The sequence below is a fragment of the Danio aesculapii genome, chromosome 22, assembly GCF_903798145.1.
Source record: "Danio aesculapii chromosome 22, fDanAes4.1, whole genome shotgun sequence".
NCBI classification, from domain to species: Eukaryota; Metazoa; Chordata; class Actinopteri; order Cypriniformes; family Danionidae; genus Danio; species Danio aesculapii.
Genome location: NC_079456.1, coordinates 22,804,166 through 22,822,146, shown reverse-complemented (window position 1 = coordinate 22,822,146; position 17,981 = coordinate 22,804,166). Strand labels below are relative to the sequence as shown.

Below are 17,981 nucleotides of genomic sequence, written 5' to 3'. Positions count from 1 at the left end.
CATGTACAGTATTTGTTTGTAAATATACGCAGTACATATGTAATTACAAACTTTTATTTTGAATGTAATTACATTGTCAACACATTGTACTTACATATGTACCTAAATTGGTAAAACACTGTCACTACATTATAAATACAATGCAGTAACGTTGTAGTTACATTGTTATAACATTGTAATAACATAGTTTTAACATTGTAAATTCACTGTCATTACATTATAGTTACTATGTATCAACACTGTAATAACATTGTAATAACAACGTTTTTATGTTGTAATTACAGCTATGCTATTATTGTAAATGTGTTTTTGTATATTTCGTGTACAGTATTTGTGTGTTATAGTTATATACATATACACAGTACACATGTAATATGTAGCTACAAACTTTTATCTTGGATGTAATTATTATGTTGTTACATTGTAATATCACTGTGATTACAGTGTAATTGCATCCAAGATTTACAAACCCTGTTTGTGTATTTCATGTACAGTGTGTATTTATAGCTATATATTTAAATATGCACAGTACATATGTATGTGATATGTACTAACAAACTTTAATCAAATATATAAACATGTTTGAACCTGCGTGCAATTATCTTGAATGTAATTACTGTGTCATTACATTGTAATTACATTGCAGTTACTTCAATGATAAAATTTATAAACTTCAATATTTCTTTGTATAATGCATGTACAGTATTTGGTTATTTATAGTTGTATACTTCAATTCACCTTTTTCAATTCAATTCACCTTTATTTGTATAGCGCTTATACAATGTAGATTATGTCAAAGCAGCTTCACATAAAAGGTAACAGTAAATAGGAACAGTGTAGTTCAGTTTGTAGTGTTTAAGTTCAGTTCAGTTTAGCTTAGTTCAGTGTGGTTTAATAATCACTACTGAGAGTCCAAATACTAAAGAGCAAATCCAACGATGCGCAGCTCTACAGATCCCGAACCATGCAAGCCAGTGGCGACAGTGGAGAGGGAAAAAAAACTTCACCAAAGGCGGAAGTGAAGAAAAAAAACCTTGAGAGAAACCAGGCTCAGTTGGGCACAACCATTTTAATTTCTCCGCTGGCCAAACGTCTTGTGCAGAGCTGCAGTCTCAGTGGCGGAGGCTGGAAGCTGGCCTCAGCGAAGACTCGTCTGTCTCTGGAGCATCACAGGAATCAGTCTCATGTTCTCCACTCTTCCATGACCATCAGTCCAGTAGCTGCTCATACGTAAATATACACAGTACACATGTAATTACAAATGTTTATCTTGTTTGCAATTACTATGTTGTTACGTTGTATTTACATTGTAGTTGCATCCAAGATACTATTTATGAACTGTTTAATGTTTATGAACTGTTTCATTGTATATTTCATGTACAGTATTTGTGTGTTTATACGTAAATATACGCAGTACATTTGTTATTACAAACTTTTTTTGAATGTAGCTGCATTGTCAACACATTGTACTTACATTTGTACTTACATTGTTTTAACACTGTCACTACATTATACTTGCATTGTAATACCATTGTAACTTCATTGTTGTAACATTGTATTAACATAGTTTTAACAGTGTAACAACATAGTCATTACATTATAATTACTATGTAATAACATTGTAATTACATTGCTATATTATTGTAATAACATTGTACTTAAATTGTTTTAACATTGTAATAACATAGCTTTCATGTTGTACTTACATCTATGATATTATTGTACATGTGTTTTTGTATATTTGGTGTACAGTATTTGTGTTATAGTTATGTACATATACACAGTACACATATACATATACACAGTACACATGTAATATGTAACTACAAACTTTTATCTTGGATGTAATTACTATGTCATTACATTGTAATAACATTGTGATTACAGTGTAATTACATCCAAGATTTACAACTGTGTTTGTGTATTTCATGTACAGTGTGTATTTATAGCTATATACTTAAATATGCACAGTCCAGATGTATGTAATATGTAATAACAAACTTTAATCAAATTTTATAAACATGTTTGAACCTGCGTGCAATTACTATGTCATTACGTTGTAATTACATTGTAGTAACATCCAAGATAATATTTATGAACTAAAATGTTTCTTTGTATATTTCATGTACAGTATTTGTGTATTTATTAGTAAATATACACAGTACATATGTAAATACAAACTTTTATTTTAAATGTATTTACACTGTAAATACATTATACTTACATTTGTACTTACATTGTTCTAACACTATCACTGCATTATAATTACAATGTAATAACGTTGTAATTACATTATTATAAAGTAATTACGTTGTTATAACATTGTAATAGCCTAGTTTCAACACTGTAATTACATTGTCATTACAATATAATTACTATGTAATAACAATGTAATTACATTGTTATAACATTGTATTTACAGCTATGATATTATTTTAAATGTGTTTTTGTATATTCTGTGTACAGTATTTGTGTGTTATAGTTATATACATATACACAGTACACATGTAATATGTAGCTACAAACTTTTATCGTGGATGCAATTACTATTGTTACTTTAAAGTTTGGCACTAGGGTTTAAGAGGTAACATTTATTGTGATTAAAATTTGTGGTAAGTAGGTGGCAAAATATCAAAACCACAACCAAAATACTGCAAAAATAAGTGAATTTATATACAATAGTGAAAGTAGTCAAACAGCAAAAAAAAGTATTATTTACAAGATCTCTCAAAAGAAAATCAATCAATCAATGTATATTATGGATGGGGAAATGAGAATTAAGTGGCACCAAATAAATGAAAGCAATTTAACAAAAACCCCAAATCTAGCTAATATTTACCCTTTAAACTATCTAATAGAAAATAAACAAACAAAACATCTTCAGCGTTTTCACGCTATACCTAGAACTACTCTTCTAACCAAAAATACGGAGAAAACTTACAGCGGGTGGCGCTCACTTCAAAACTAGTGTGTTTAGACAGAGGAGTTATCTGCGTGATGCGAGGCGTATGTCACATGTCTAAATGTATATAATCCATCATATGTGTATGTATGAAGTCTGTGTAAGTATGGGATGTATCATATGTGTGTATATGTACAGAGTGTTCCGTGTGTGTATATCGTGTGTGATTGTTTATAAAGACCCAGGTTCTATCCCAGAACCTGACAGGACTGTATCGTGTGTGTGTGTGTGTGTGTGTGTGTGTGTGTGTGTGTGCGTGTGTGTGTGTGTGTATGTATAGGGTGTATCATGTGTGTAAATGTATATAATCCATCATGTGTGTAAATGTATAGGCTGTATGTATGCATATGTATAGAGTGTACCATGTTTGTGTATTATGTATAGAGAGTTTCATGTGTGCAGATGTATAGAAGGCATCGTATATATGTATAGGGTGTTAGTATTGTGTACTATAGAATGTGTCATGTGTGTATATGTACAGAATGTATTGTGTGTAAATGTATCTGTGAGGAACCGAGCCAGCACGTATAGTAAGGGGCATACAAAAATATTTTAAAAATATTTATTTTTAATAAAGTCCAAAAAAAGTTCACAAAAATTCAAAAAATAAATAAATGAAACAATTAAACAAATTGAAAAATTAATAAACTAAACAAAGAAACAAACTGAGTTCAAACCATGACTAAACCAAAAACAGAACTCCCTGAAATGACAAGACAGAGCACATTTATACCAGAGGGACTAGTCCACAATAAACAAGGAGGGGGAGACAAAAACAGACAGTTCACAACCACAACAAACTAAGTCACATATCTAATTACAAATCTAAATAATAATTACATAAATTCTAGATAAAGCAAAATTAAATATAAATCTAAAGAAATAAGCACTGCAAATCATTAAATGAAATTAAACTGAACATCAGCTCTCCCTCTAAGCCATTAAGCCAATGGTATCGGCAGGCAGAACCAAAAGATGGCACTTTACAGCATGTCGGCCCTTTAGCATGTCGGACCCAAGCGGCAACCTCCCGCTCTCCCTCGGGAAGCCAATACGGAAGTAACTGAAACTGCAATTCATCAAAATTCCGCCAGTCCTGGCTCCAAAATAGAGCAAATTGCAATTGAGCCCACTGTTAGAATGGCCAACTTTACAGCAGAAAAAAAGGTGTTTACAGCCTGGTACAAAGAACGATTTTGGTTCATATAGCTATTATTACCCTCCATGACAACTGTGAGGGGGTGAATTTTTTTATAACTCATCCATTTCCTTTATATTAGGTTATATTAAGTTTGCATAATTAAGGCTGTGGTCACTTGAGTGACAGCTAGGTCTCACTGGTCGCCGTCACTTCACCTCAGCTGAATCCGGCAGATTTGCCACTGATCTCGGCATATTCATCCTATTTTTGTTTTGTTTTATGTGGCTTTAAACAGTCAGCTGCCTTTTGGACTTATTTCTTACAATTATCAGATGATATGGGATGCTGTGTGCATTTAATTGTGCTCACAAACCATTCACGTGGCCTCCATGTCCCATGTGAGTAAAGTTATATACTTGTATACCATCTCTATATATGTATTTGTTTTATTTAAGATCATTTATCAATAATATTTTTCTTTAGACCCGTAAAGCACTCCAGAATCTGACAGATTGATTAGCTGTAGGCTCTAGAACAGTCATCTGAAGCGTTGTCATACAGTGTTATGCCTGGATCTTATCATTAGTCTTGCATTTACTAACACACACACATCTGAAGTGTTTGGAAGTAATTCGCGTTTTCCTCCTGTAGAAAAACGTCATAAGAACAATGCTTACTGGCTCAATGTATTACTACAGTGTTTTTGAGAGTCTAAACACTTTATTGATATAGTGTACAGCCAAGCACATGTGGTCAGAACACAAACGAGTCGCAGGTATCAAAGTATCAAGCTTTTCTATCAAAGTAAAGTCTGTCTGCCAGGTCTAAGCAGAGTGCCAGCAGGTGTCTGTAGCTCCGCTCACTCTCCGCCTCTTTGCCCTTGTTTGGTATCCCGCCGTGGGTGCGAAGACGCGCGAACAAAATGGCTACAGTTGGCCGCGCCTACTTGTAGCTTCTTTTGCAGTGTTCAGAAACCTATGGGTGATGTCACGGATACTACGTCCATATATTTTACAGTCTATGGTCGGACCACACCCAGACACTCCGTTCCTCGTCGGTTCTGCAGCACGGTAACTTAAACTCAAAGAAAACTAAATTAACAAAACATACAGTACAGATAACTAATTTAGTGTGCACCCAAAATAGTCATACATGTACTGTGAATAATAAAGAAAATAATGAGAAACAGAAACAGTGTACGTGTCTTACTTAAATCAGATATGAAAGAAACAAATATAAAAACTCTATTTAACCAAACGAATAAAGCAACTTAAATGAATGTGTATAATGCGTGTGTGTGCGTATGCGTGCATGCCTCACCTTCAATGTGTGGTCACCACACTGGCCATCACAGTATCATATGTGAATTTGTATTGTGTGTAAATGTATGGAGTGTATCATGTGTTATGTATATGTACAGAGTGTATCATGTGAGAGTATACGTGACTCTCCTCTGATGCCAGGGACCCGGGGTTCTATCCCAGACCCTGACAGGACTGTATTGTGTGTATACGTATAGGGTGTATCATGTGTGTATGTATGGAGTGTATCGTGTGTATATGTATTGTGTTTAAATGTATGGAGTGTATATGTATAGAGTCTATCATGTGTGCATATGTATGGGGTGTATCATGTGTGTATGTATAGAGTGTATCATGTGTATATATATATATATATATATATATATATATATATATATATATATATTGTAGCGAGTTAGAGGGAAAACACTCACACAGAGGGTTGTAGTACAGACTTTTCCCCGGAGGGTGATTTATTTACAGGTATAATGTGCAGTGGATAGGGGTGTAAAGGTGCTCTTCTGGCCAGGAAGCGTGCAGGTGCTCCGGGGATAGAGAGTGGGGCCGTGATGGGTTGGTCGGTGGTTCAGCAAGTTAGCTGCTTGAGTCCGCTGGGAGAGAGAGAGAGACACAGAGGTTAGCTCGGGAGTCATTGGTAGAATGAAGCTCACCCTTGGTTGTCCCGACGCTGCTTATATCGGTGTCCCTTAATGACTCCCAGCTGTGGTTGATCCACTGTGACGAGAAGGCAGCTGGGGTGAATTTGGGACCATGGCGACATTGAATTAGTATACTCGCCACAATATATATATAGAATGTATCATGTGTGTATATGTATAGAGTGTATCGTGTGCGTATATGTATTGTGTGTAAATTTCTGGAGTGTATCATATGTGTATATGTATAGAGTGTATCGTGTGTATACGTATAGAGTCTATCATGTGTGCATATGTATGGAGTGTATCATATGTGTATATGTATTAGGGAAGCAGACGGACAAGTTAGGTGAGTATATAATGAAAGATGTTTATTACAGCAGCGGAGCACACAAGGATAACAAAGGGGATGTGACTGTAGTATGGTTGAGCTGATATTCCTTCTGAGCAGGATGGATGACAGACACTGAGGGAGACCCGAATGCACACACCAGAGGGCTTGCGGGGAAGACAGACTGACGACACACTCAATATAGACAGGACACCGGGAACACTGGACAGACTGGAACGAAACAGAGATCAAGTAAGTTCAAGCGATTAGATAAATGTGATAGTGACTACCAGGAGGTACTCGCTATGAGTCCGCTTCGTGGGAACGAGACCGGACACTGACTGAAGTGAGGTGTGTGCTTATATAGTGAATAGGAGTGATTGGGTGCAGCTGTGCGTGGTTAATACTCAGGTGATGGTGATCGTTGCGTGATGCTGGTGGAAGAGCCTGGCCAATCCGTGACATTACCCCCCTCCCCAGGGCCCGCTCCTGAGGGCCTAGACCGCCGACGCCGTGGTGGTCTACCTCGTCCACGAGGTGCTGGGAACTCAGGGTGATTGGAGTGGAACTCCTCCGTAAGTGCGGGATCTAATATATCGGATCTGGGGACCCAAGACCTCTCTTCTGGACCATATCCCTCCCAGTCTACGAGGTATTCCAGATGACCACCACGACGTCGGGACCGTAGAATGTCCTTGACCTTGTATATGGACCCTTCTTCTGACATCAGTGGAAGAGGGGGTTCCTCTTCATGGCCAGGCTCTGTGGAGGGAATCAGAGGGTCGTGAAAGGGTTTAAGGAGTGACACGTGGAATGTGGGGTGGATTCTATATTGTGGTGGTAGCTGTAACTTATAGGTGACTGGGTTGACCTGTTCCAGGATGGTGAAGGGACCAACAAATCTGGGACTAAGTTTTCGGGAGGGCAGTCGCAAGCGGATGTCTCTGGTGGAGAGCCAAACTTTCTGCCCCGGAGCATAGGCAGGTCCAGGAATCCTCTTCTTGTCTGACACCCTCCTTGGCTCGGCGAACTGCCCTCTGGAGATGGTGATGAGCATCGTCACAGACCCTCTCGCTCTCCCGGAACCAGTAATCTACTGCGGGGACGTCAGAAGGTTCGCCATCCCAGGGAAAGAGTGGAGGTTGGAAGCCCAGAATACACTGGAATGGCGTAAGTCCGGTGGTAGGTTGCCGCAGGGAATTCTGGGCGTATTCCGCCCAGCCCAGAAACTGGCTCCAGGAGTTCTGATGACCGTGACAGAAGGTCCTGAGGAACCGCCCCACTTCTTGAATCTTCCTCTCAGTCTGGCCGTTGGTCTGTGGGTGATAGCCAGACGAGAGACTGACGGTCACACCTAGGAGTCTAAAAAAGGCTTTCCATAGTCTGGAGATGAATTGGGGTCCTCGGTCCGAGTCTATGTCTTCAGGTAGCCCAAAACATCGAAAGACATGGTTAAATAGGTTTTCAGCGGTTTCTAGGGCTGTGGGTAGACCCTTCAGAGGAATCAGACGACAGGATTTAGAAAATCGATCTACAATGACTAAAATGCAAGTATTACCTTCAGACGATGGGAGGTCTGTCATGAAGTCAACTCCTAGGTGTGACCAGGGGCGGTTTGGGATGGGCAAGGGATGGAGTTTTCCTGCAGGTAGATGACGAGGACTCTTTGACATGGCACATTCTCTACAGCCTTGGATGTATCTCTTCACATCCCTCGCCATGTTCGGCCACCAGAAGCGTTGGGATAGCAGCGAGAGGGTGTTGTTGGCCCCGGGATGCCCTGTGCCCAGAGAGGTATGACTGGAGTGAATAAGATCTACCCGTTGATTTTCAGGGATGAATCGTCGATTGGGGGGACAGCCCGGCGGAGTTCTGGATTCTGGGGTAGCGACAACTGTTGGAGCGGACCAGGTGATGGGACAGACAGTGATCTGATCTGGGAGGATGTTGGCCGGGGTCTCACTTATTTCCTGTTGGTCATGGATTCTGGAGAGTGCATCCGCCCGGATGTTTTTGGATCCTGGTCGATATGATATGGAGAACTGAAATCTGGAGAAGAATAAGGACCACCGGGCTTGACGAGGACAGAGTCTTTTTGCCTCTTTAAGGTACTGTAAGTTTTTGTGATCGGTGATCACCTGGAATGGGTGTTTAGCTCCCTCCAACCAGTGTCGCCACTCCTCCAGGGCGAGCTTGATGGCTAGAAGTTCACGGTTTCCGATGTCATAGTTCTTTTCCGCCGGGCTGAGCTTTCGGGAGAAGTAGGCGCATGGATGGAGTAGTGAGGGATTACCATGGAGCTGGGACAAGATGGCTCCTACTCCGGTGGTCGATGCATCCACCTCGACCACGAAAGGTAAGTCGGGATTGGGGTGAGTCAGGAGTGGAGCCTGCGTGAAGGACTTCTTGAGTTTTTGGAAGGCTGCGGCAGCTTCGGGTGACCAGGATAGCGTTTTGGGTTGATTTTTTAGGAGGTTGGTGAGCGGAGCGGTGATAAGACTGTAGTTGAGGATAAAACGTCGATAAAAATTGGCAAACCCTAGGAATCGTTGGAGTTCTTTAATGGTTTTAGGTTCAGGCCAGGAGATGACGGAAGTGACCTTCCCCTCGTCCATGCGAACCCCTTTTCGGTCGATGATGTATCCGAGGAACTGAACAGATGGTAAGTGAAATGAGCACTTCTCAGCCTTGAGGTACAATTTATGGTTCCGTAGGGTTTGTAGGACCTCCGCAACGTGGTGGCGATGTTCGGCCTCACTCCGGGAGTAAATCAGGATATCATCAATATAGACAATGACGGAGACATGGAGGAACTCCCAGAGGACTTCATGGATGAAATTCTGGAATACGGAGGGGGCGTTGACCAGACCATAGGGCATGACCAGGTATTCGTAGTGCCCAGTAGGGGTCACAAACGCCGTCTTCCATTCGTCCCCCTCGCGTATTCGTACCAGGTTGTATGCGCTGCGGAGGTCCAACTTGGTGAATATCCGGGCAGATCGGAGATGTTCCAGGGCCGCAGGGACGAGAGGAAGTGGGTACCTGAATTTGATGGTGCCTTGGTTCAGAACTCGGTAATCTATACATGGCCGCAGCCCTCCATCCTTCTTGGCCACGAAGAAGAAGCTTGAGGCAGCGGGTGACGTGGACTGGCGAATATACCCCTGACTCAGAGCCTCCTGAATGTACTCCTCCATGGCCTTAGTTTCCGGAAGGGACAACGGGTAGATCCTACCTCTGGGCATAGGAGCATCTGGAAGCAGGTCTATGGCGCAGTCCCATGGCCGATGTGGAGGTAGCTGGGAAGCTCTCTTGGGGCAGAATACATCCTCGTATGAGGAGTAGATCTTCGGGATCTGGATGGATCGTTTCTCGACTGGACTTTCGACAGGCGTGGCGTAGACAGTTATGGGTCTCTGAATCTGCAAGGGTAGGTCGGGAAAACAGCTGGAGACGCATTCGTTACCCCATCTTTTAATCTCTCCTGTGTCCCAAGAGAGGATGGGATCATGCTTCACCAGCCACGGGCGCCCTAGGATGATGTCCATTGATGCTCCCTCCAGAACCAGAAATTGAATTTCTTCCTTATGAAGTAACCCTACTCTGAGGGTGACGGGTTCACATTTACGATGGATACGTGCCTGGGAATGGATATCGGTGGTTATAGGTTGAATCTGGTAGACGTGCGTCGAGGCTTTGGTGTGGAGCTGGAGGCGGCGACAGAGGGCGTGCGAGATGAAATTTCCGGCTGACCCGGAGTCGATGAGGGCCGTGACTGAAATAGAGACAGAATGGGCAGTTAACTGAACATTGGTGGTGAGAAGGTGCATTTTCTCAACGGGAGAACTGAACACACTCACCAATGAACGTACTGGACGAATGGGACAGTCCAGCCTGACATGTCCTTCGGCACCACAGTACATACACAGACCCCGGGTCAGCCTCCTCTGTCGCTCAGTAATCGTAAGTCTACCAGACTCGACAATCATAGGTTCTGGTTCTGGAGGGACGACTGGCTCTGGCGGACGAAGGAGTGCTTGTGAGATTGATGGGAGATCATGCTGGTAGACCTTCAGACGATCAGAACATCGAAGTGATTGTTGGATGAATTTTTCCAACCCCATAGTATCGTCGAGGGCTGCCAGCTGTAACCTCAGGTTGGGCTCCAATCCGAGCCGGTAAGTTGTTAGGAGAGATCGCTCATTCCATCCACTAACAGCAGCCAGAGTACGAAACCGGAGCGCATAGTCCTGGGTGGACATGGCTCCCTGCTTAAGATGATATAGTTGTTCTCCGGCTGCTACTTCTCCATCTGTACGACCAAAGACCTCCTTGAAATATGTGGTAAAGTTATGAATGGAATTGGTTACCGGCCCAGCTTGCTGCCAGATGGTCTCAGCCCACCGGAGAGCCGACCCAGAGAGAAGGGAGATGATGAAGGCAATTTTGGACCGATCTGTGGGGTATAAATCTGGTTGCATTGTGAATATCAGAGAACATTGTAATAGAAAGCCATTGCACTCCTCCGCCCCGCCAGAGTAGAGCGCTGGTCGAGCCATGGGACTGGATGAGTGGGTGGATGGTGAAGAAGTGCTCGGTGCTGGTGGTGCTTCGGGAAGTGGAGTAGCTGGCATTAAAACTCTCTTCAGTGAGTCCACCAACTCTTGAATGGGATCAGGAGTGCTCATGCTGTATTGAAGTGTTGGTCCGGTCTTCTGTTAGGGAAGCAGACGGACAAGTTAGGTGAGTATATAATGAAAGATGTTTATTACAGCAGCGGAGCACACAAGGATAACAAAGGGGATGTGACTGTAGTATGGTTGAGCTGATATTCCTTCTTCGGAGCAGGATGGATGACAGACACTGAGGGAGACCGAATGCACACACCAGAGGGCTTGCGGGGAAGACAGACTGACGACACACTCAATATAGACAGGACACCGGGAACACTGGACAGACTGGAACGAAACAGAGATCAAGTAAGTTCAAGCGATTAGATAAATGTGATAGTGACTACCAGGAGGTACTCGCTATGAGTCCGCTTCGTGGGAACGAGACCGGACACTGACTGAAGTGAGGTGTGTGCTTATATAGTGAATAGGAGTGATTGGGTGCAGCTGTGCGTGGTTAATACTCAGGTGATGGTGATCGTTGCGTGATGCTGGTGGAAGAGCCTGGCCAATCCGTGACAATATGTATAGGGTGTATCATGTGTGTATATGTATTGGGTGTATCATGTTTGTAAAGGTGTATTGCGCATAATATAGATTAATTTATTATCTATGGGCAGAACCACGGGCTGGGCCTTAAATGTTGATATTGTTTTTACTAAAAAAAAAAAAATAATAATAATATAAGTTGGACATTTACGGGGCCATGTAACATGTTTTTGTGTTTGTTATATTAGTGCTTTGTTTTTTTTCCTGCTATGTGTTTTTCATATTCATTTTTATTTTACTTGATGCATTTGTTATTTAATGTTTGAATACTGAAAGAAATAACAGCCATCGTTTAAATGGTTAATTTACCATCAAAATGCATATTTTATATCATTATAATACCTTGGAATAAAATCCTGCAGGCACTCCTGCTACAGATAGACTTTCTGGCTGATAGACATTACCTGTTCATTTTAGTGCTGTATTGTGACTTTTCGTTGGGGCTTCAGCTGGTACCGACCTCACGGTATCTACCGTATCGATGTCTAGATGACAGCAGGAACGAGATGAAATGAAACCTCAGATTCAATGTGCGGCTGCACAGTTTCTTTACAGTTTCAGCAAATTTTGACTATAGGCTCATCTTAATTGGTTTTTTATTAGATTGAAAGCTGACAGACGCAGTACATTTCAGTTTTGGAAGAGAGCTGCTTCAGTAATGAAAGACACAGTTGGTGGACATACACACACGCGTGAACGCACACACACAGGATACACTTATAGGCCTACTCATTGTTGATTTATTTCATATTAAACACACTGTAATAAAATTTTAAAAAGAAAGGCATAACTTCGGGAAAAGTGCTCACTGCGGTTTCCGTGATTTCTGTGGTTGCTTAGTTTCTCTGCCATTGTCTTGTCAGTGGTGCGACATTGCTAAATTACTTTTGTTTTAATCAGAGAATAAGACTAGGCCTATATAGCCTATTTTAGTTATTTAGCATAAAATATAGTTATTTAGTTTAATTAGTGTGATCTATAAACATATAAACTTTTGGATTTAGCCATAGTTAGATTTAGCATCATTCTCATATTTTTAAGCTATATTATCTTTTTATAGACTGGCATAGGCCTAATAACGCATCACGGCCAGACATTTATAGTTTATATAAAAACGAGCACTTACCTCATTTTATTGTGATCATTATGCGGATCATATTGCATATTTATTTCTTCAGTAGCCTTGTAAATAATGTATTTTATTGATAGATTGTTTATAAGGACTAAGCTATTAAATACTGTAATTCTCCGAATGGAAAATGTATATGTATGGAGTGTATCATGTGTATATGTACAGAATGTATCATGTGTGTATATGCATATCTATAGAGTGTGTATGTGTAGTGTGCCATGTGCTACCCGTAGCTCAGTGGTAAAGTGTCTTTCCTTTCATGCCAGAGACCCGGGTTCTATCCCAGAGCCTGACAGGATGGTATCATGTGTGTAAATGTATAGAATTCATCATGTGTGTAAATTTATAGGATGTATGTACAGAGTGTACCATGTTTGTGTATTATGTACAGAGAGTTTCATGTATGCAGGTGTATAGAATGCATTGTGTATATGTATGGAGTGTATCCTGTTTGTAAATGTGTTGTGTTTTTGTGCATAGGGTGTCATATGGAGTGTATTGTGTGTATATGTATAGGGTGTATCATGTGTTATCAACTTCCAGTAGGAAGTGTATCGTGTATGTATAGTCATATTCATATGTTTAGAGTGTATCATGTGCGTGTTTATGTATAGAGTGTGTTGTGTGTATATGTATAGGGTGTATCTCTCCTCTCACACCAGAGACCTGAGTTCTTTCCCAGACCCCGACAAGACTGCATCATGTGTGTGTATATGTATAGGGCGTATCATGTGATTATGTATAGAGTGTGTCATTTGTCATCCACTTCCATTAGCTCAGTGGTAACGTGTCTTTTTTCTTACGCCAGAGACCCAGTTTCTATTCCAGACCCTGACAGGACTGTATCGTGTGTGTATATGTATAGGGTGTGTCATGTGTGTAAATGTATAGAGTGTATATATGTTTGGAGTGTATTGTATATAAATATATATATATATATATATATATATATATATATATATATATATATATATATATATATATATATATATATATATATATATATATTCCTCTCACGCCAGAGACATATCGCGTGTGTGTATAGGGTGTATCATGTGTATTTGTAAAGAGTGTATCATGTGTGCATATGTATATAGTGTACCGTGTGTGGATATGTATAGAATGTATCATGTGTGTTTATGTATAGAGTGTATCGTGTGTATATGTACCGAGTGTATTGTGTGTATATTTATAGAGTGTATCATATGTATAGAGTGCATTGTGTGTATATGTATAAAGTGTATCATGTGTGTATATGTTTAGAGTGTATTATTTGTGTATATGTATAGAGTGTTTTCTGTGTATATGTATAGAGTGTATCATGTGCGTATATGTATAGTGTATCGTGTATATATGTATAGAGTGTATCATGTATGTATATGTATAGAGTGTATCGTGTGTATATGTATAGAGTGTATCATGTGTGTATATGTGTAGAGTGTATCATGTGTCTATATGTATAGGGTGTATTATTTGTGTATACGTATAGAGTGTATCATGTGTACATATGTATCGAGTGTATCGTGTGTGTATATGTATAAAGTGTATATTTATAGAGTGTCTCATGTGTGTAATATGTGCACGTCCTGATTCTGCAGAGTTCTAAGCATTCCAGGGTCAACAAGGGTGACGGAGAACTAAGACCGTGTAGAGATTACAGGTCCTGAATGCAGCCACAGTCAAATTTGCCTACCCTTTGCCTCTGGTTCCGGCTGCTTTGGAGGAGCAGTGATACAAGTGATAGCTCCCATATGATCTAGCGGTCAGGATTCCTGGTTTTCACCCAGGCGACCTGGGTTCGACTCCCGGTATGGGAAGGCTGGAACCCTATTGCTTCTGCCCTTTTTGGCCAGCAGTTGAAGTGCAGCAACCTTAAGGGGGTGGGCATGTGGAAAACTCTTGTAAGCCTTCGATAGCTTAATTGGTAGAGCGGAGGGCTGTAGGTGGGATGTTGGCAATCCTTAGGTCGCTGGCTCGAAGGAGGTCTTTTGCGCTCAGAGCTGCTTTCATGCCTGTGCAGTTCGAATACGTCTTAGTCGCTAGAGCTCGAAGTTCTCCTCCTGGAGAGGAGAAAGTCTCAGACCCTGGATCACAGTTCTTCTAGGGAGGGACTGTCACATGCTCTGTAAGAGCATCCTATCAACACCACAACCTGACATAATAACAAAGCCCAGAATGCGTTGAATGAACTCCGTGTTGACAGAGCCGTGTCCTTATTACAAGTAACAAGCTAACAAGCTTTTTGCTTTGCTGTCAGTGTGGTGTGGTGACGGAACTCCAGGTTGACAGAGCCTTGTCCTTGTTTCAAACAATGTGCTAACAAGGTGCTTAACAGAGTGCCAGTGGCACAAAGGATAACACTTATGACTTTGGATCAAAAGATTCTAGCTTACGGAAACCATGAGACTGTGTATGAAAGAGTGCGCAAATGAATGAGTGGTACTTGTGCAAGAGGGGCAGTGAAGCGCTTGAGCGTTTTTGCTTCTGCCCTTTTTGCCCAGCAGTCAAACTGCAGCAACCTTAAGGGGGTGGGCTTGTGGAAGACTCTCGTAAGCCTTCGATACCTCGGTTGGTAGAGCGGAGGACTGTAGGTGGGATGTTGGCATTCCTTAGGTCGCTGGTTCAGCTCGAAGGAGGTGTTTTTAGCTCTAGCGACTAAGACGTATTCGAACTGCACAGGCACGAAAGCAGCTCTGAGCGCTTTCATGCCTGTGCAGTTCGATTATTTCTTCGTCGCTAGAGCTCAAAGTTCACCATGGAGGTAAAAAGGAAATTGCCTGACCGGGAATCGAACCCAGGCCGCGGCGGTGAGAGCGCCGAATCCTAACCACTAGACCACCAGGGAAGAGCTGGCAAAAGCTTGCTCTTAAGCCTAGCTGTGGGCCTCTACTCAAGTATGCTGCAGCTGCTCTGACAAAAATAAATCTAATGCTTGTAAACTCCTCCTGGAGAGGAGAAAGTCTCAGACCCTGGATCACAGTTCTTCTAGGGAGGGACTGTCACATGCTCTGTGACAGTCTCTGAGCTGCAGCAATACCTAAGTGCTCTGATAAAACATGCATAAAAGAAACTTTGGCTTTTAACCTCCTCTTGGAGAGGAGAGAGTCACCCCAGGGAGAGTGGCAGGCCCCTGGGGCAGCCTGCTGGGGTCACAGACCCTTCAGCTGGAGGACAAGGGGCCCTCAAGAGCCCAAACTGCCACCCAGGGACAGTAGCTGGCCCCTTGGGCAGCCTTCTGGGGTCACAGACCCTTCAGCAGGAGGACAAGGGCCCCTCAAGAGCCCAAACTGTCACCCAGGGAAAGTAGCTGGCCCCTGGGGCAGCCTGCTGGGGTCACAGACCCTTCAGCTGGAGGAAAAGGGGCCCTCAAGAGCCCAAACTGCCACCCCAGGGAGAGTGGCAGGCCCCTGGGGCAGCCTTCTGGGGTCACAGACCCTTCAGCTGGAGGACAAGGGGCCCTCAAGAGCCCAAACTGCCACCCAGGGACAGTAGCTGGCCCCTGGGGCAGCCTGCTGGGGTCACAGACCCTTCAGCTGGAGGACAAGGGGCCCTCAAGAGCCCAAACTGCCACCCAGGGACAGTAGCTGGCCCCTGGGGCAGCCTGCTGGGGTCACAGACCCTTCAGCTGGAGGACAAGGGGCCCTCAAGAGCCCAAACTGCCACCCAGGGACAGTAGCTGGCCCCTGGGGCAGCCTGCTGGGGTCACAGACCCTTCAGCTGGAGGACAAGGGGCCCTCAAGAGCCCAAACTGCCACCTAGGGACAGTAGCTGGCCCCTGGGGCAGCCTGCTGGGGTCACAGACCCTTCAGCTGGAGGACAAGGGGCCCTCAAGAGCCCAAACTGCCACCCAGGGACAGTAGCTGGCCCCTGGGGCAGCCTGCTGGGGTCACAGACCCTTCAGCTGGAGGACAAGGGGCCCTCAAGAGCCCAAACTGCCACCCAGGGACAGTAGCTGGCCCCTGGGGCAGCCTGCTGGGGTCACAGACCCTTCAGCTGGAGGACAAGGGGCCCTCAAGAGCCCAAACTGCCACCCAGGGACAGTAGCTGGCCCCTGGGGCAGCCTGCTGGGGTCACAGACCCTTCAGCTGGAGGACAAGGGGCCCTCAAGAGCCCAAACTGCCACCCAGGGACAGTAGCTGGCCCCTGGGGCAGCCTGCTGGGGTCACAGACCCTTCAGCTGGAGGACAAGGGGCCCTCAAGAGCCCAAACTGCCACCCAGGGACAGTAGCTGGCCCCTGGGGCAGCCTGCTGGGGTCACAGACCCTTCAGCTGGAGGACAAGGGGCCCTCAAGAGCCCAAACTGCCACCCAGGGACAGTAGCTGGCCCCTGGGGCAGCCTGCTGGGGTCACAGACCCTTCAGCTGGAGGACAAGGGGCCCTCAAGAGCCCAAACTGCCACCCAGGGACAGTAGCTGGCCCCTGGGGCAGCCTGCTGGGGTCACAGACCCTTCAGCTGGAGGACAAGGGGCCCTCAAGAGCCCAAACTGCCACCCAGGGACAGTAGCTGGCCCCTGGGGCAGCCTGCTGGGGTCACAGACCCTTCAGCTGGAGGACAAGGGGCCCTCAAGAGCCCAAACTGCCACCCAGGGACAGTAGCTGGCCCCTGGGGCAGCCTGCTGGGGTCACAGACCCTTCAGCTGGAGGACAAGGGGCCCTCAAGAGCCCAAACTGCCACCCAGGGACAGTAGCTGGCCCCTGGGGCAGCCTGCTGGGGTCACAGACCCTTCAGCTGGAGGACAAGGGGCCCTCAAGAGCCCAAACTGCCACCCAGGGACAGTAGCATGGCCCCTGGGGCAGCCTGCTGGGGTCACAGACCCTTCAGCTGGAGGACAAGGGGCCCTCAAGAGCCCAAACTGCCACCCAGGGACAGTAGCTGGCCCCTGGGGCAGCCTGCTGGGTCACAGACCCTTCAGCTGGAGGACAAGGGGCCCTCAAGAGCCCAAACTGCCACCCAGGGACAGTAGCTGGCCCCTGGGGCAGCCTGCTGGGGTCACAGACCCTTCAGCTGGAGGACAAGGGGCCCTCAAGAGCCCAAACTGCCACCCAGGGACAGTAGCTGGCCCCTGGGGCAGCCTGCTGGGGTCACAGACCCTTCAGCTGGAGGACAAGGGGCCCTCAAGAGCCCAAACTGCCACCCAGGGACAGTAGCTGGCCCCTGGGGCAGCCTGCTGGGGTCACAGACCCTTCAGCTGGAGGACAAGGGGCCCTCAAGAGCCCAAACTGCCACCCAGGGACAGTA

The 17,981-nt window shown here is 44.4% G+C and overlaps 2 non-coding genes across 2 annotated transcripts; one reads left to right on the top strand and one right to left on the bottom strand.

Annotated features, from left to right (window-relative positions):
* The first annotated feature begins 14,487 nt into the window (after window positions 1-14,487).
* trnae-uuc (transfer RNA glutamic acid (anticodon UUC)) lies at window positions 14,488-14,559 on the top strand. Its single transcript has one exon. It is a non-coding gene; the product is annotated as a tRNA-Glu (tRNA).
* A 956-nt stretch (window positions 14,560-15,515) lies between these two features.
* Window positions 15,516-15,587, bottom strand: trnae-cuc (transfer RNA glutamic acid (anticodon CUC)). Its single transcript has one exon. It is a non-coding gene; the product is annotated as a tRNA-Glu (tRNA).
* Window positions 15,588-17,981: the final 2,394 nt, after the last annotated feature.